This window comes from Haemorhous mexicanus, chromosome W, assembly GCF_027477595.1.
Source record: "Haemorhous mexicanus isolate bHaeMex1 chromosome W, bHaeMex1.pri, whole genome shotgun sequence".
Taxonomy (NCBI): domain Eukaryota; kingdom Metazoa; phylum Chordata; class Aves; order Passeriformes; family Fringillidae; genus Haemorhous; species Haemorhous mexicanus.
The window spans coordinates 1,982,507-1,997,509 of record NC_082380.1 but is presented as its reverse complement, the minus strand read 5'-3'; the positions used below and the strand labels follow the sequence as shown (position 1 = coordinate 1,997,509).

Below are 15,003 nucleotides of genomic sequence, written 5' to 3'. Positions count from 1 at the left end.
CTCTTCCACAGCAAATCCTCCCTCTGGGGAGATATCTTCTCTTAATGGGCCACTGAGTCTCACTGCATGACTGATAAAATGACATCATCCCATTGTGAGAAGCTCTGCCCAGAGGGAGGAGCCAAGCATTCCTTCCTAGATATAATCAGAGATTTAGAAGACCACAGCCAGCCTTTTCCTACTGGATTCCCAGAGGAGCAGCTTTTTCCACTAGATTCCCAGAAGAGTAGCCCTTTCCCACTACATTCCCAGAGGAAGACCAGGCCCATCTACACCACCACTGGATCGTCAGAGGAAGACTACACCTTTCTACAGGATCACTGCTTCAACAGAACCATATCTGTCACTCAAGGAGGACTGCAGCCACCATTTCAATTGGACTGCTACCAACACCCGGACCGACAGGGTGTCAGGTCGTATTCTGACTCTGTCAGTGTTGTTTTGTATTACTGCATTGTTAGTTTGGGTTATTTTGGTTTTTTAAATTTTTTCTTCCATAATAAAGAGCTGTTATTCCCGGTCCCATATCTTAGCCGGAGAGCCCTTTAATTTCAAAATTATAACAATTCAGAGGGAAGGGGTTTACATTTTTCATTTCAGGGGAGGCTCCTGCCTTATGTGGCTGTTGTGGCTCCTTGGCCACAATAGCCCCCTACAACATTATAGGCTGGGGACAGTGTGGCTGGAAAGTGACCAGGCGGAAAAGGACCTGGGGGTACTGGTCTACAGCTAGCTGAACATGAGCCAGCAGTGTGCCCTGGAGGCCAAGAAGGCCAATGGCATCCTGGCCTGTATCAGGAATAGTACGGCCAGCAGGAGCAGGGCAGTCATCCTTCCCCTATGCTTGGCACTGGTGGGGCCATGCCTTGAGTACTGTGTCCAGTTCTGGGTGCCTCAGTTTAGGAAAGATGTTGAGACACTGGAGTGCATCCAGAGGAGGACAGCTAGGTTGGTGAGGGGCTTGGAACACAAGCCCTATGAGGAATGACTGAGGTTGTTTAGTGTGGAGAAAAGGAGACTCAGAGGTGACCTTATCACACTCTACAACTTCCTGAAAGGTGGTTGTAGTCAGGTGGGGGTTGGTCTCTTTCTCCAGACAGCAACTGACAGAACCAGAGGACACAGTCTCAAGCAGCATCAAGGGAAATATAGGCTGGATATTAGAAAAAAATTTTTTACAGAAAGGGTGATAAAGTTCTGGAATGGTCTGCCTGGGGAGGTGGTGGAGTCACCATCCCTGGATGTGTTTAAAAAAAGACTGGATGTGGCACTCGGTGCCATGGTTTAGTTGAGGTGTTAGGGCATGAGTTGGACTCAATGATCTTTAAGGTCTCTTCCAACATAGTTATTCTGTGAATTCCTTAGCGGACACCTGTCTTTTAAAACCAAGACAGCTTATTGACGTCGCGCCGCGATCGCAGGAGGAGTGGTGGCGCCGGTCACCCACGCGCTCCGAACTCCTTTTGCTTTCAGCGCGCGCGCGTCAGGGATCGGCCGCATTCCTGCTTTCGCCGCGGGCAAGCAGGAATCGCGAGTCGACCACTAGCGCGGATCCAAAACCGCCGGGAGCGGGCAACAAACGTGGACGCTACGTCTAAGGACGGAGGCGAAGGGAGAAGAAAGGGCTCCCTGCTTGTTATTTCTGAGTTGCCTTTATTTTTTTCCCGGGCCGCGTGGGATCGGTTATTGTTTCCCGCGGTGGGGGCAGCGCCGAGGCGAAACAGATGACGCCATCGCGCAGGCATCAGCAGAGCCGGCAGTGGCAGTCTTTCTCGTGGGCAGGAGCCGCGCGGGCAGCAGCAGCCCGCGGCAGAAGGGGCGGTGCGAGGCAGCGGCGCGGGCGGCAGCGGAGCTTTCCCGGCGCCGGGACAGCAGTGGCTCGGCGGCGGCGGAACCTTTCCATGGCCGGAACAACAGCGGCAACAGTCCGGGCGGCGTCGGAGCCTCTCCGTTGCCGGAACGTGACAGCAGTCGCCTCTCTCTCTCGCAGCGGAGAGCCGGGTTGGAGCCGCCGGTTTTGTAGCTTAAGGTAGGAGCATTTTCGTGACATACATCAGTCCCTCTTTGACTTTACTTTCAGTTCTCCGGGGGTAGATGCAGTTCTCCATGGGGATTCAGCGGCCATCTCTGTCGGTGGTTCCTCTGTCGGTGGTTCCGCTGGTCCTTTGACCCGCGACGCGTGGGTCCAGCCTTTTTCCACAGTTCAGACAGCTGTATCGGTGGTCAGCAGGGTTTAATATGGACTTTCCCACCTAGGACACAAACTTTCTTCCTTCCAGCTTTTAATTAGCACCCAGTCACCCGGTTTTATTCGATGTATGCTAAATCCGAGAGGGGCTGATTGAGCAATTACCCCTTTCTCCCTTAGTTCTAGGACATGTTGTCCCATCTTCTGGATGTATTTTTGAATAGTCATATCTGCTACGACTACTGATGTTTGGGGTACTTCCTGGGAATAGGGCATTCCATAAAGCATCTCCTATGCAGAAAGCCCCGTATCTGCATTTGGAAGTGTTTGTATAGTAAGTAATGCTAAAGGTAAACATTTTACCCATGACATTTGGGTCTCAATCATCAATTTTGTTAATTGTTGTTTTATAGTTTGGTTCATTCTTTCCACCCTGCCAGAGCTCTGGGGGTGCCAAGGGGTGTGATATTCCCAGGAAATACCCGTGGCTTGTGTTACTCTTTTTATAATACTAGAAGTAAAATGGGAGCCCTGATCAGAATCAATGGCCCTAATAACCCCAAATTGGGGAATAATTTGTTCCAGCAATATTTTAACTACAAACTTCGCCGTGGCTCGGGGAGCCAGGTAGGCCTCCACCCAATGAGTTAGTTGATCTACTAATACTAACAAGTATTTCCATCTGCCCACCATTGGTAATTCACTGTAATCCACCTGAACCCTTTCAAGTGGTTGGTAGACTTTTTCTACCACCAGTTGGAGCTTGTCTCATTACTTTTTTTTGTTAACTTTTTGACAAGTCAAACACCCCTGTTATTTGTTTTGCTATTTCAAAAATTCCAATACATCCATGATATTTTTTAAAAAATGATTACATAAGGCTTTTGTTCCCCAATGAGTACGTTGGTGTAACTGGCTTAGAATCCTTTGAGTGTAAGCCTTAGGTAAAATCTCTCTTCTGTCTGGGAGTACCCATTTTCTCAGCTATTTCTTAGCTTCTATTTTTATAGCTTCTTCCTCTTGAATACTATAGCTTTTTGGCAGTTCCTCTTGAATTTCCTCTATAGTGTTCAGCTGGATAGGCTCTTTTAATTTAAAAACTGCCTCCTTTGCAGCTTGATCAGCTGTGTTTCCTCTTACTAAGTAGCTTGACCCTTGGTGGTGACCTTTTACATGTACTATAGCTACTCTCTCAGATCCTTTCAGGGCTTCAAGCACTCTAATTATTAACTCCTGATGGATCAGTTTCTTCCCTTGAGTGTTAATCAACCCTCTTTCCATTCAAATGTGTGTACAATTCCATAAGCATATTTTGAATCTGTATAAATAGTCCCCACCTTATCTTTTAAAAGTTTTAAAGCTTGGTATAAAGCAAACAATTCACAAGCTTTAGCTGACCAGCTGGATCTTATTTTTCCTCTTTCTATTACAGACATGTTTTCCCCTTCTACAATAGCATATCTTGAATTTTGTTTCCCTTCTATCACCCTGGATGAGCCATCGATAAAATATTTTTCCCCACTAGATAACTCTGTCTCACTTAAATCTGGTCTCACTTTTGTTTGTAATTAGATTAATTCTACACAGTTAAGAGCGAGCTCTTCAGTTGGCTCCCCATAGAGAAATTGTGCAGGGTTCTGAGCAGGAGTAACCTTAAGTTCCAGTTCAGGGGAATGTATCAAGATAGCTTCATACTTTAAAATCCGGCTATCAGTGAGCCACTTCTCTGCTTTTTGATGTAATATGCTTCTTACATTGTGGGGGGTATATACTACTAACAGAGCTCCAAATGTAACTTTCTTTGCTTCTACCTGAAGAGCTGTTGCTACTATAGCTTGTAAACATACTGGCCATGCCATACTAACAGGGTCCAGTAATTTTGAATAATACCCCACCGGCTTTCTGTCTCCTCCCCAGTCCTGGGTAAGCACTCCATAAGCAGTTTGCTCAGCCGGCCCAGAAGATTGCATTCTGCTTCTGAAACTAGTAATAGATCACTAATATCCAATTCTCCTTTCAGTTCAATTAATACTTGTTCAATAATGGGAACCTTAAAGGCCTCCCCTTTTGCTCCAATTACTTGAGCTGTTTTCCAGCTGATTTTGCATCCCTTTCGTAATCTTTGCACTGTTGATCTTTCAGCACACGTATCTACTAAAAATGTAACTTCTTCACCTTGGGGACCTATGTTTAATTTTATCATGGGCTCCTGTGATGTTCCGGTCCCTAATAAATAGAGCCCCTGACACCTCTACTCCTCTGCAAACAGTTTTTGGTCTGCTTCTCGTTTCTTGCAAAACCTTTTAACATGACCTTCGACCCCACAGTAAAAGCAAGTAGGTCTTTTCAAACCCTCACCTGTTATTTTTCTGGTGGTTTTAGCATTTCCTGAAGATGCACCACCCTTCTGAACCTCTTTTACTGCAGCCACAAAAACCTTAGCTTGACCTTTCGCCTTCCCTTCATCTCTTCGCACATAAACTTTCTGCGCTTCCCTTAACAATTCTTGTAAACCTCCCTCCTGCCAGTCATCCAACTTTTCAAGTTTTCTTCTAATATCCTCCCATGATTTTGCCACAAACTGAGTTTTGATTAACGCTTCCCCCACAGCTATATCAGGATCCAATCCTGAATACAATTGTATACTCCTCCTTATCCTTTCTAACCAATCTCTCATGCCAGCCTGTCTTATCAATTGCCTCTGCTCTGCTGCAAATAAAATACTTAAAACCAACTGAATCTCCATCCAGGTGTAAATGCTGGGTCCTAGAAACTGATCCTTTTCCTTTTTGGTTTTTAATGCATACAGGGGAGTAGGCCAGGACCCATGCCACAAAGCGGCATAATCGCTTTCCTCTTGGTTAATAGGGTCCTTTTTATTTACATAGGCATTCAAGGCCTGACAGATCCACCCTTCAGATGACCCGTACATTGGCCAATATAAATCATCAGGTCGTATAATTTTCTTAGTCCATTCTATCATACAATATTGTATCATTTTCTCTTTGCTTTTTCCTCTCGTGGTTTTACATTTATTCCAGAATTTTAACATTACCCCAAGGGGGCGGTCCTGGGGTATATCCAGTAAAATGCTCCCTCTTTTTCCAGTACCTTCAGTACCTCTATTTTCGTGCTGGTTTATACCAGCTCCTGGGTTTTTGCTTTCGCATTTACCCATTTTATCCTAACAGGTGTTCCCTCACTCACCTCGACCACACTTGTTCAGACCTTGGTCCCTTTTTGTCAAGGATTTTTCTAATAAAAAGTCCCTTCTACCAGTACTGCTTCCCGCCTCCGATTTCTAAGAAAAAAAAAATCCCCCTTAACTATTATTTCTTCTCACCCCCGACCTTTTATGTACAGGAAATCCTACTTCACTCGCTTCGTTCTTTCACCTGCCGTTCCCCTCGCGGAGAGACGAAACTGAGGTTAGAAGAAGTCCACGATCGCTTTGTGACTAGGTCACGTCTCACACACACACCACTCACACTCTTACACACCTACACCCGTTCTTATCCCACCTAACCAAGCGATACTTACAGCCTCCTTTTCTCGCCTGGATCTTTGTGCACGAGTAATTACAGGTGAATTTACTGCAGTCTACTCCAGGAGCTCAAATTTTTTTGCTCATAATTTACCTTAAGGATTTCCACTTCCCTGAGAGATTCCCCAGTCACTCAGGGCCACCTGAGGCAGAAGCCTCCAAGGTGGGGCACCTCCCTGAGATCAGGAGTCTCCCTCAATGGATTTGGATTTGGAAATTCCCGGCCAACGCACCAAATCTGTTATAAATAAGAAGCTTGACTATGCCAATATTCAAGCAGCAAACAATTTATTAATTAATATGGTAAAGTATGAGCAACACAGCGCTGGGTACAGTGGGGGCAGTTTCCCTCCAACTGCACGCTTGTTGGGGCTTACAGGTATTTATGGGGTACTCATAAGCTTTCTCAGCAGTTTCTATTCCAATTTTTACTCATCAGCAGTTTCTATTTTCCAATTTTTACATCACAATTCTATACACTATTGTGATTTAGTTTTTCTCAGGATGCGTCCCAAAAAGGAGGATCCCCAGATGGTAGTAGTAGTTTCCGAAATATTGGTCCTGGTTTCCGCAAGAATAAAGACGAATTCCATCTTGTGAAATCCAGCTCCCCAGATGTGGGTTCACCTTTTTAATTACAATGACTATAAATCTCATAACAGTGATGTCCAGCTTCCCTTGGTTGAAATTATAAGTCCTTGAGATGATGTTCATCTTCCTTTCTCAAGCTGTTTTTCTCTGTTTTGTTAAGGCGTGAGATAAGCATATTTCCTTTATATATATTCCAAAGCTATAGTTTCAAGGATACAAGCAATAGTCTAAAATTATACTTCAAAAAAGGGTTATTATTGCAGCACTCTTTAAGGCCTGACTACAAGCAAAAAGCAATATCCTTAACGCTTTAATTCAAATGCTCCTAAATCAACCAAGGTTAATTGCAAACAAAGGATAGGTTCAAAGGCCTTCTTCCATGCTTTACTTTCCTCAGTTATTATTAGAATTCGCAACTGTCCGATTGTTGGCCTCCACACATATCGTAATCACAAATACACACATTGCCTGTATGTACCTGACATGAAACACAGCTTTGTATTTCACAAGACCCACTACACTGAACCATTGGTGTGATGGAGGAATTCTGCTTAATAGTGTATAGGGATTTGGTACTACTGGATATCGATCTATAGTTTTTTTGTTTACTTCTCTCAGGTCTTGGATGAGCCTGTATGTCCCGTTTGATTTTTTTTACTGGTAATATGGGGGTATTGTGGGGAGACATGCATGGCTCTAAAGTCCCATCTTTGATTCATTCCTGAATTACAGTTTTCAACTCTTTTCTCCCTTTGAGAGAGAGTGGATATTGCAATACCCAAATCGGGCAGAGCACCTCTAGGTCCTTTCCAACCCAAACCATTCTATGATTAACATAACCCCAGTTTTATATAGGTGGGCAGCAGAATCATAGCATCACAGAATCATTTAGGTTAGAAAAGTTCTCCAAGATCATTGAGTCCAACTGTTAACCCAGCACTGCCAAGCCCACCACTAAACCATGTTCCCAAGTGCCACATCTAGACATCTTTTAAATCCCCCTAAGAATGGTATCTCTAGCACCTCCTTGGGCAGCCTGTCCCAGTTCTTGACAACCCTTTCCATGAAGGAATTTTTCCTAATTTCTAATCTAAAACCCCTCTGGTGCAACTTGAGGCCATTTCCTTTTGTCCTGCTGCTTGTTACCTGGGAGAAGAAACTGACACATAGCAGTTTACAACCTCCTTTCAGGTAGCTGTAGAGAACAATAAGGTCTCCCCTGAGCCTCATTTTCTTCAGGCTAAACAACCCCAGCTCCCTCAGCTGCTCCACGTCAGACTTGTGCTCCAGACCCTTATTACAACACGGTTTAAACCCAGAAGAGCAATGAAAAGAAAGTCACTGTATTTAAAATGGAGGGGATTTTGAAAGTTCATATTATACCTAAAAAATGTGATTAAAACCAAATGAGGTTAGATGTTCATGCCAAAAATTTTATATATTTATTTAATAGTAAAAGAGGCAAAGAGGCAAAGAAAAAGAAAAGAAAAGAAAAGAAAAGAAAAGAAAAGAAAAGAAAAGAAAAGAAAAGAAAAGAAAAAAGAAAAGAAAAGAGAAAGAGAAAGAGAAAGAGGAGTGAGGGGGTGAGGGGACAAGAAGAGAGTGACAGGGGTTAGGTGGAAACGTATCATCCTTCTGGGGGCCCCAACGATGTCTTGTTGTTCCCCTCTGTGAAAAATGCATATTATATGATTGCCTCTTTGCAAATATTAAAATGAATATTATATGTGTTATGTTGGAAAGTTATTGTGAATGATGCAAATTTTATGATTGGCTTTTCGCAAATATTAAAATGAATATTATATGTGTTATGTTATAAAGTTAAGCTGTATTAACTTTCTTAAGTAGTGTGTTAAATATAGTTTTAGGTTAAAACATAATGTTAAAATAGAAACTATGCTATGTAAGATATTTTTTTAAAGAGAGGAATGAGGTACTCGCACCGAGATAGCAGCCACAGGACACCTAAATCTTTCAGAGAAAAAGAATTTATTGCTCCCTTATCAGAAGAAACTAACTTCTTCCTGCCTCGCTCAGCTCTGAAGATGCCATCAGGATTCAGAGGAAGAAGTTGACACTGACCAGACAGAATCCTGTGTTTGAATGGAATTTATGCATCATGTATGAGATGTATGAATATGCAACAGGCTATTGCTTTTAAGGGTTAATCCTCTTTTAACGAGTGTCCTTTTTCGGGCTTATTTTGCCCAGAAAAAGGTACCCGGACGTCCGTAACTCCTTGTTTTTTATTATCTTGTTTTGTCCTAATCATAATTGTCCAAATTATTATTACTCTAACTATATTACTTTTTTTATAACCATTTTAGTATTATTAAATTTTAAAATTTTAAAAACAAGTGGTTGGTGTTTTTCACAGTTATGTTGTATTAATCTCTTTTAAGTATTGTGGTAAATATAGTTTTTAGGCTATAGCATAATATAAAATAGAAACTATGTGATGTAAGATACTTTTTTGTAACTGACCCAAGAAATGGAAAAGATAACCAAGAAATTCTTCTCCTTATCCTCTCTGGATGGAGATACAACAGGATTCCAAGAAAAAAATTATTGCCCCCTTATTGGGAAGGCCTAAACTCCAAGGAAGCAGAGAAGATTGATTTACAAGATGATGGGAGAAGCTGAGGTTAAGCAGAAAACACCCTTTGTTTGAAAAAAAATTTTGAATCCTGTATGAGATATATGAATATGCATCAGGTAATTGCTTTTAAGAGTTAATCCTTTGTTAGCGAGCCATGCTTTTTGGGGGCTTAGTGTCCAGAAAACATCAGGACGTCTGTAATTCTTTGCTTTTTATTGTCCTTTTTTTTCCTAACTCTCCCAAATTCTTATTGCTCTAATTTTTATTACTAATTTTATAACTATTTTATTACTATTAAACTTTTAAAATTTTAAAACAAGTGATAAGTGTTTTTCACACCCTCAATCTGGTCTTCTTGGTGGTGAGGGCCCCCTGTCACCGTGCCACACCAAAGACTATAGAATCCAGTGGATTAATATACCTTTGGGCCAAGTGGTAAAGTCCATGTGCCTCCCTTGCAGGGGTCCAGTTTGACACTGTCACTTGCAAGACTCTGGATTTGTTGCATCATCTGCAGTGCTCTGGTGTAGGGTCTGGGGACCCTTGGGGTTGCCTTCGATGGGCCATTGCACTCCCTTCTGCTGTGGATAAGCTTTTCCCTGGGTGAAGGGCCCCTCAGCTGAGCTGGTCTGCACAGCAGAAGATGGACATTCACTGAGCCTCTGACCAGAGGCTTTTCCAACATACACCCAAAGCCTCTCTCCCCCCACCCTTTGGTGTGGGAACCTGGCAGCTGATAGCCCTGAGGCTGTGGTCTCTACCCTGAAGGTATTGAGCTCGATCCCTGTGTGAATGTATTCTTTTCTCCGCAGACCTAAGTTTATGTTATATCCATCACCAAGTAGTCCAGGGCCCCAGTTAGAAAGCCTGTTCAAGGTGTGGTGGTCTTCTCTGCAGCTTATGTAATACAGTTTTTGCTAGGCAAAAGTCCTTCATGAAAATGTTTAAGTCATAAACTATAATATTTCAGTCTCTGACAATCCACCCCATGACTTAAACATTGTAATTACTTTTCTTCCGATGTTTCATCAGTTTATGGGTTGCCCATGGTGGGTGATATGTATAGAGTGGTCAATAAGAGAAAAGATAGAAGAAGTAATGTGTGATTTGGCGCAGCCTGCTTTTTGGTAGCGGGGGAGGGCCATAGATGTAGCTTCTGTGGGAAGCTGCTAGAAGATCCCACCATGTCCAACAGAGCCAATCTCTGGTGGCTCTGAAGATGGACATGCTGCTGGCCCAATGTGAGAGGCTGGTAACACCTCTGTGATGACATATTTAAGAAGAAAATAAAAACAGTATGTGAGCAGGTTTTTTTTTTTTTTTTTTTTTTGCAGGGGAGGGCGAGGCACTGCTTCTGGGAGCCATCCCCGGTGCAGTGCGCAGTGATGTGGCCCGTGGCGAGCCTTGCCTGCCTGGCCACCCCTAGCAGAAGGGCAGGGGTGGCAGCAATTTATTCCCAGCATCCTGCATGAAGAGAGGCGTTTAATAGCACCAGCACTGTGGCAGTTGCCACTGTCTATGCTGTGGCGATGGGACTGCATGGCTAACAGTGAAAATATGATGAACTACTCCCCTATGTGGAACCTAGACAAAATCAACCTCTCAGTGCTGCGGGATCTTGCAAGAACCTTTGAATTAGTGGAACTTGTTGGCAATAGTACCTACAAGCAGCAGTTTTTCTTCTAGCCAGAGAAGAGAAGGAAGTGAGGACATGAGGAAAAACAGCATGGCAGCACCAATGTCAGTGGAAAAGAAAGAGGGGGCGGAAGTGCTCCAAACATTAGAGCCGAGATTCTTCTGCAAGCCGTGGTGAACACCATGGTGAAACAAACTGTCCCCTTGTAATGCATGAAGTCCACGGGGGATGCAGAGATCCACTCACAGCTGGTGGGAAAAGTGCTCATGCCAGAGTGGGTGGATGCCAAAAAAAACTGTGATCTAGTGGAAAACCTGAACAGAGAGAGAGGGCCTCTGCTTCCAGAGACAGAGAGAGAGGGCCCTGGCTTCCAAACTAGAACAGCCTATATCCTTAGAGGACTGCACCCCGTGGATGAGCGACCCACGCCACAACAGTTTTGGGAAGACTGTTTGCCTGGGGGAGGGACCCCACAGAATAGCAGAAAAAAAACTCCTCTCCCTGAGCGAACAGAAAAAGATCTCGAGTAACAAACTGGCCAAAACCCCCATGCCCTGTCTCCCTGCACTGTCAGTGGGAAGGAGGGAGGGGCTGGGGGGAAAAAAGGTGTTTTAAAGGCTTATTTTACTTATCATTATCCTCCTCTGACTCTGTTAATAATAAATTTACTTTATACCTTTAAAATTGAACCTATTTTGCCCTTAGAGTGTTTTCCTCTCAGTCCTTGTCTCAATTCAGGAACCCTCTGTTAATATTTTTCCCCTCTACTCTGCCCAACTGCAGCAGGAGAAGGTAAGCAAACTACTTTTGTGGGTGCCTGGCGTTTGGCCAGTGTCAAACCACGACAAATAATAATGCAAGTAATACAATAGTTATTCCAATCATTAAAAAATGTAAATTCAATTGCAATCATTAATCCAATGCTTATGAGTGTCTCCCACCCCGTGAACTCAAAGATCAGTTTTCTTTATTGGGTAGTGGGTGTGAGGGATCCCCTAATATTGTTCTCCTTGGATGTTGACTTAATATGCTTTGAAATTGGTCATAAAGTTACACAGCAGGTTTTAATTTTTAAATTCCTGTGGGGGGATATCCCCAATATTAACCATGTGTCAATCAGTCCAGTTTCCAGGAGATCCCCAGTTCCTGTCCTGTAATAAATGTAAATAGGTTTGCTGAACGTGTGTTTACATACTTCAAAGGCTGTAAAATAGGTTTTTCTCTTTACTACATTCGCATACAGTTGGAAGAATTTCATTGGTAGTATTCCTGTTCTGCTGGGTAAGTCTATGAAAAAAATTATCATTTATCATATCAAATTCACAAAATATAAAAGCATTTTCATACAAAATATTTTAATGTGTGAAAAACGCCAATCACTTCTTTTTTTTTGAATTTTAAAAGTTTAATGATAATAAAATGGTCATTAAAATAGCAATATAATTAGAGTAATTGTCGCAGTGCCTCTCCCAGTGTGTGCTCAGAGTCACCCCGGCTTGCTCTGCCACTGCAGGCAGCAAGGGACACTCTCCCTTTCCTCAGGAGGTCGGGAGAGCGGCTAAGGCTTTCGCCTTTCAGACAAGACACTAGCATGATGTCGGTAGAAAAAGGAGAGTGGACTCCAGTTGGGGGTAAAGTCCAGGTTTATTCCAGAGCTCTAACAAGATTCCTAACCCAGGGAGACCAGCCAGCTGGAGACAAGCCAGAATGGGGTCTGCAGGGTGTTATAAAGGGGGGGGTAAACCAGGGAGGGGTTTGCCCGCCTGCCAATGGGGATACAGGAGGGCATGGGGATCAGGGAAACGGGCAGGTGGGGAGACCAATAACGGCCACCTGAGGGAGGGGCCCCGGTGCCTGAACCTATCACTCGACGCCCTTGGTAGAAGTTTCTAGAGGGAGGGGATGGGCTGTCGAGTGAAGGACAGGACACAGGGGAGGGGTTAAGGGAAGGGTTCATCTACTTTTGGGGAACAGGGGGAGGGGGTAGGGAGATTGACATTAAAAGAATGGGAGGAGGCAGCAGCAGCAGAACCATTCTAACAGGGGGGAACTGGGATAAACCAAAGTACAACTTAATGCAACTAAAACATATAATGACACAATACAACAAGTAATAATAATTTGGACAATTAGGATTAGGACAATACGAGACAATAAAAACAAAGAGTTACGGACGTCTGGGTACCTTTTTCTGGACAACATAAGCCCAAAAAAGGACATATTTTAACAGGGGATTAACCCTTAAAAACAATAACCTGTTGCATATTCATACATCTCATACATGATGCATAAATTCCATTCAAACACAGGATTCTGTCTGGTAACCGTCACCTTCTTCCTCTCAATCCTAACGGCGTCTTCAGGGCTGAGCAAGGGGGGAGGAAGTTAGTTTCTTCTAATAAGAGAACAATAAATTCTTTTTCTCTGAAAGATTTAGGTGTCCTGTGGCTGCTATCTCAGTGCGAGTCCTTTCTTTAGAAAAAAAATATCTTACATAGCATAGTTTCTATTTTACCATTTTGTTATAACCTAAAACTATATTTAACACACTACTTAAGAAAGTTAATACAGCTTAACTTTATAACATAACACATATAATATTCATTTTAATATTTGCGAAAAGCCAGTCATAAAATATGCATTTTTAACAGTGGGATACTGCCAAGCATGGATTGAGGATTTTTCTGTTGTGGCCAGACCTTTATATGACTTTTTAACCCAAGATAGTCCTAATGTCATGCTATGGACACCAGAAAGAGAGCAAAGCTTTAAAAACTTAAAAGACAAATTGGTTAAGGCCCCAGTCTTAGCTCTTCCAGACTCAGAAAAGGAATTTGAACTATATGTGTATGTTAAACAGGGTCATGCTAAAAGAATTTTGGTGTGTAATATATAATGTAAAGTAATTCATGCTTAAGGGTGCCCTAGGGTGATGTCAGGATGCTTGTATCCCCATTTGTGTGTGCTGTTTATGCTGGATATTATGTTCTGTGCCTTCAAGACTGGCTCTGAAGAGTGAAGGTTTTGTTTTGGCTTCTTATCAGCCACTCCCCCACGGCCGGCAGGACATACAGACAGTACAGTACATAGTGCTGCTTTTGCTTTTTGCCCTGCTTTTCGTTTTGCTCTTGCTTCTGCTTTGCTTCTGCTTGCTCTTGCTTTTTGCTTCTTCTCATTAGTTAGTTTAGCTAAACAGTCCAAATTTCTTCCTGGAGTGTTTCTCCTTTCCTGTTTGGACCTACTGGACCTGCTCCGGACTGGGACCTGGGAAACACCTAGAGTTTGCACCTTGTGGCCTGCAGCAGCTGCCCCAGTGCTGGAGGGACTGATAACAGAGTGACCATCCCCAAGAGAGACTTTCTGAATTTGTCATCTTTTTCAGAGCGGTGAAAGAGTGGTGTCATTCGGTATTGTTCATTTTTTGTGCTGGGGGGTGCTGTGCCTGTTAAATAAACAGGTTCTTTCCACTTCTCTCCGAGGAATTCTTCCTGAACCAGTTGGGGGGAGGGGCCGTGTGGGTTTGCTTTCTGGAGGGGCTCCCCTTGGGGATTCCCTCCCAAATTTGCCCTAAACCAGGAAAAAGGGGAAAATGTATAAACTAAAAATTGTAAAATGAACTTAACATCCAACGAGCCTCTGGCCACGAACAACCTGGAGACAGCTTACCACGCTGGAATTACGAAACTCCTGGTGGCAGCAGGAGAATGCCTCGTTAACTAATGAAAGAACATGGCTGGCACGGAGATGGGTTCCCTCTGTAACCATCAGGGAACACTCAAGGACGATAATCGCTTGATAGATATCATCAATCAAGATAACCAAAGTCATCGAGAAACATACATCTGAAAACACGACTTCCCCTGACATGATCAGGGCCACTAGATGTTAGCTCATGAGAGCTTAATCTCTCGCCTATTGGAGGTAGTGAACTTACCAAAAAAGTTAGCAATAATACACATCAAGGGGCACCAGGCACAGTACTCAGAGGCGGTAATAGGTAACCAACTGGCTGATGAAGAAGCTCAGAAAGCTGCATTGTTGCCAAAAATCTCTAAGATACTCCCTTTGCTCACAGTAACTGCACCACTGGCAGAGAAACTGTCTTTTCCACCAGAGGAACTTGAGATAATAAAAAAAAGTGGGTCAGAGGAAAGAGGGTGTAATATGTAATGTAAAGTAATTCATGCTTAGGTGGAAAATGTATAAAATAAAAATTGTAAAATAAATTAAACATGTATCAGAAATCTAACGAGCCTCTGACCACGGACTACCCAGAGACAGATTACCAAACAAAAGTTGTGAAACTCCTGGTGGCAGCAGTAATTAATGCCTCGATAACAAGTAAAAAGGACATGGCTACTGCGGAGATGGGCTTCTCCCAGAACCATCCAGGAACACTCAAGGACGATCAGCACTTGTTAAGTATCATCAATCAAGATGACCGA

At 43.2% G+C, this 15,003-nt stretch overlaps 1 long non-coding RNA gene across 1 annotated transcript; it reads left to right on the top strand.

The window, feature by feature from the left end:
• The first annotated feature begins 1,522 nt into the window (after positions 1-1,522).
• On the top strand, positions 1,523-11,251 carry LOC132341466 (uncharacterized). The gene is made up of 2 exons (XR_009490224.1): positions 1,523-2,029; positions 10,257-11,251. It is a non-coding gene; the product is annotated as an uncharacterized LOC132341466 (long non-coding RNA).
• The last annotated feature ends 3,752 nt before the right edge of the window (positions 11,252-15,003 follow it).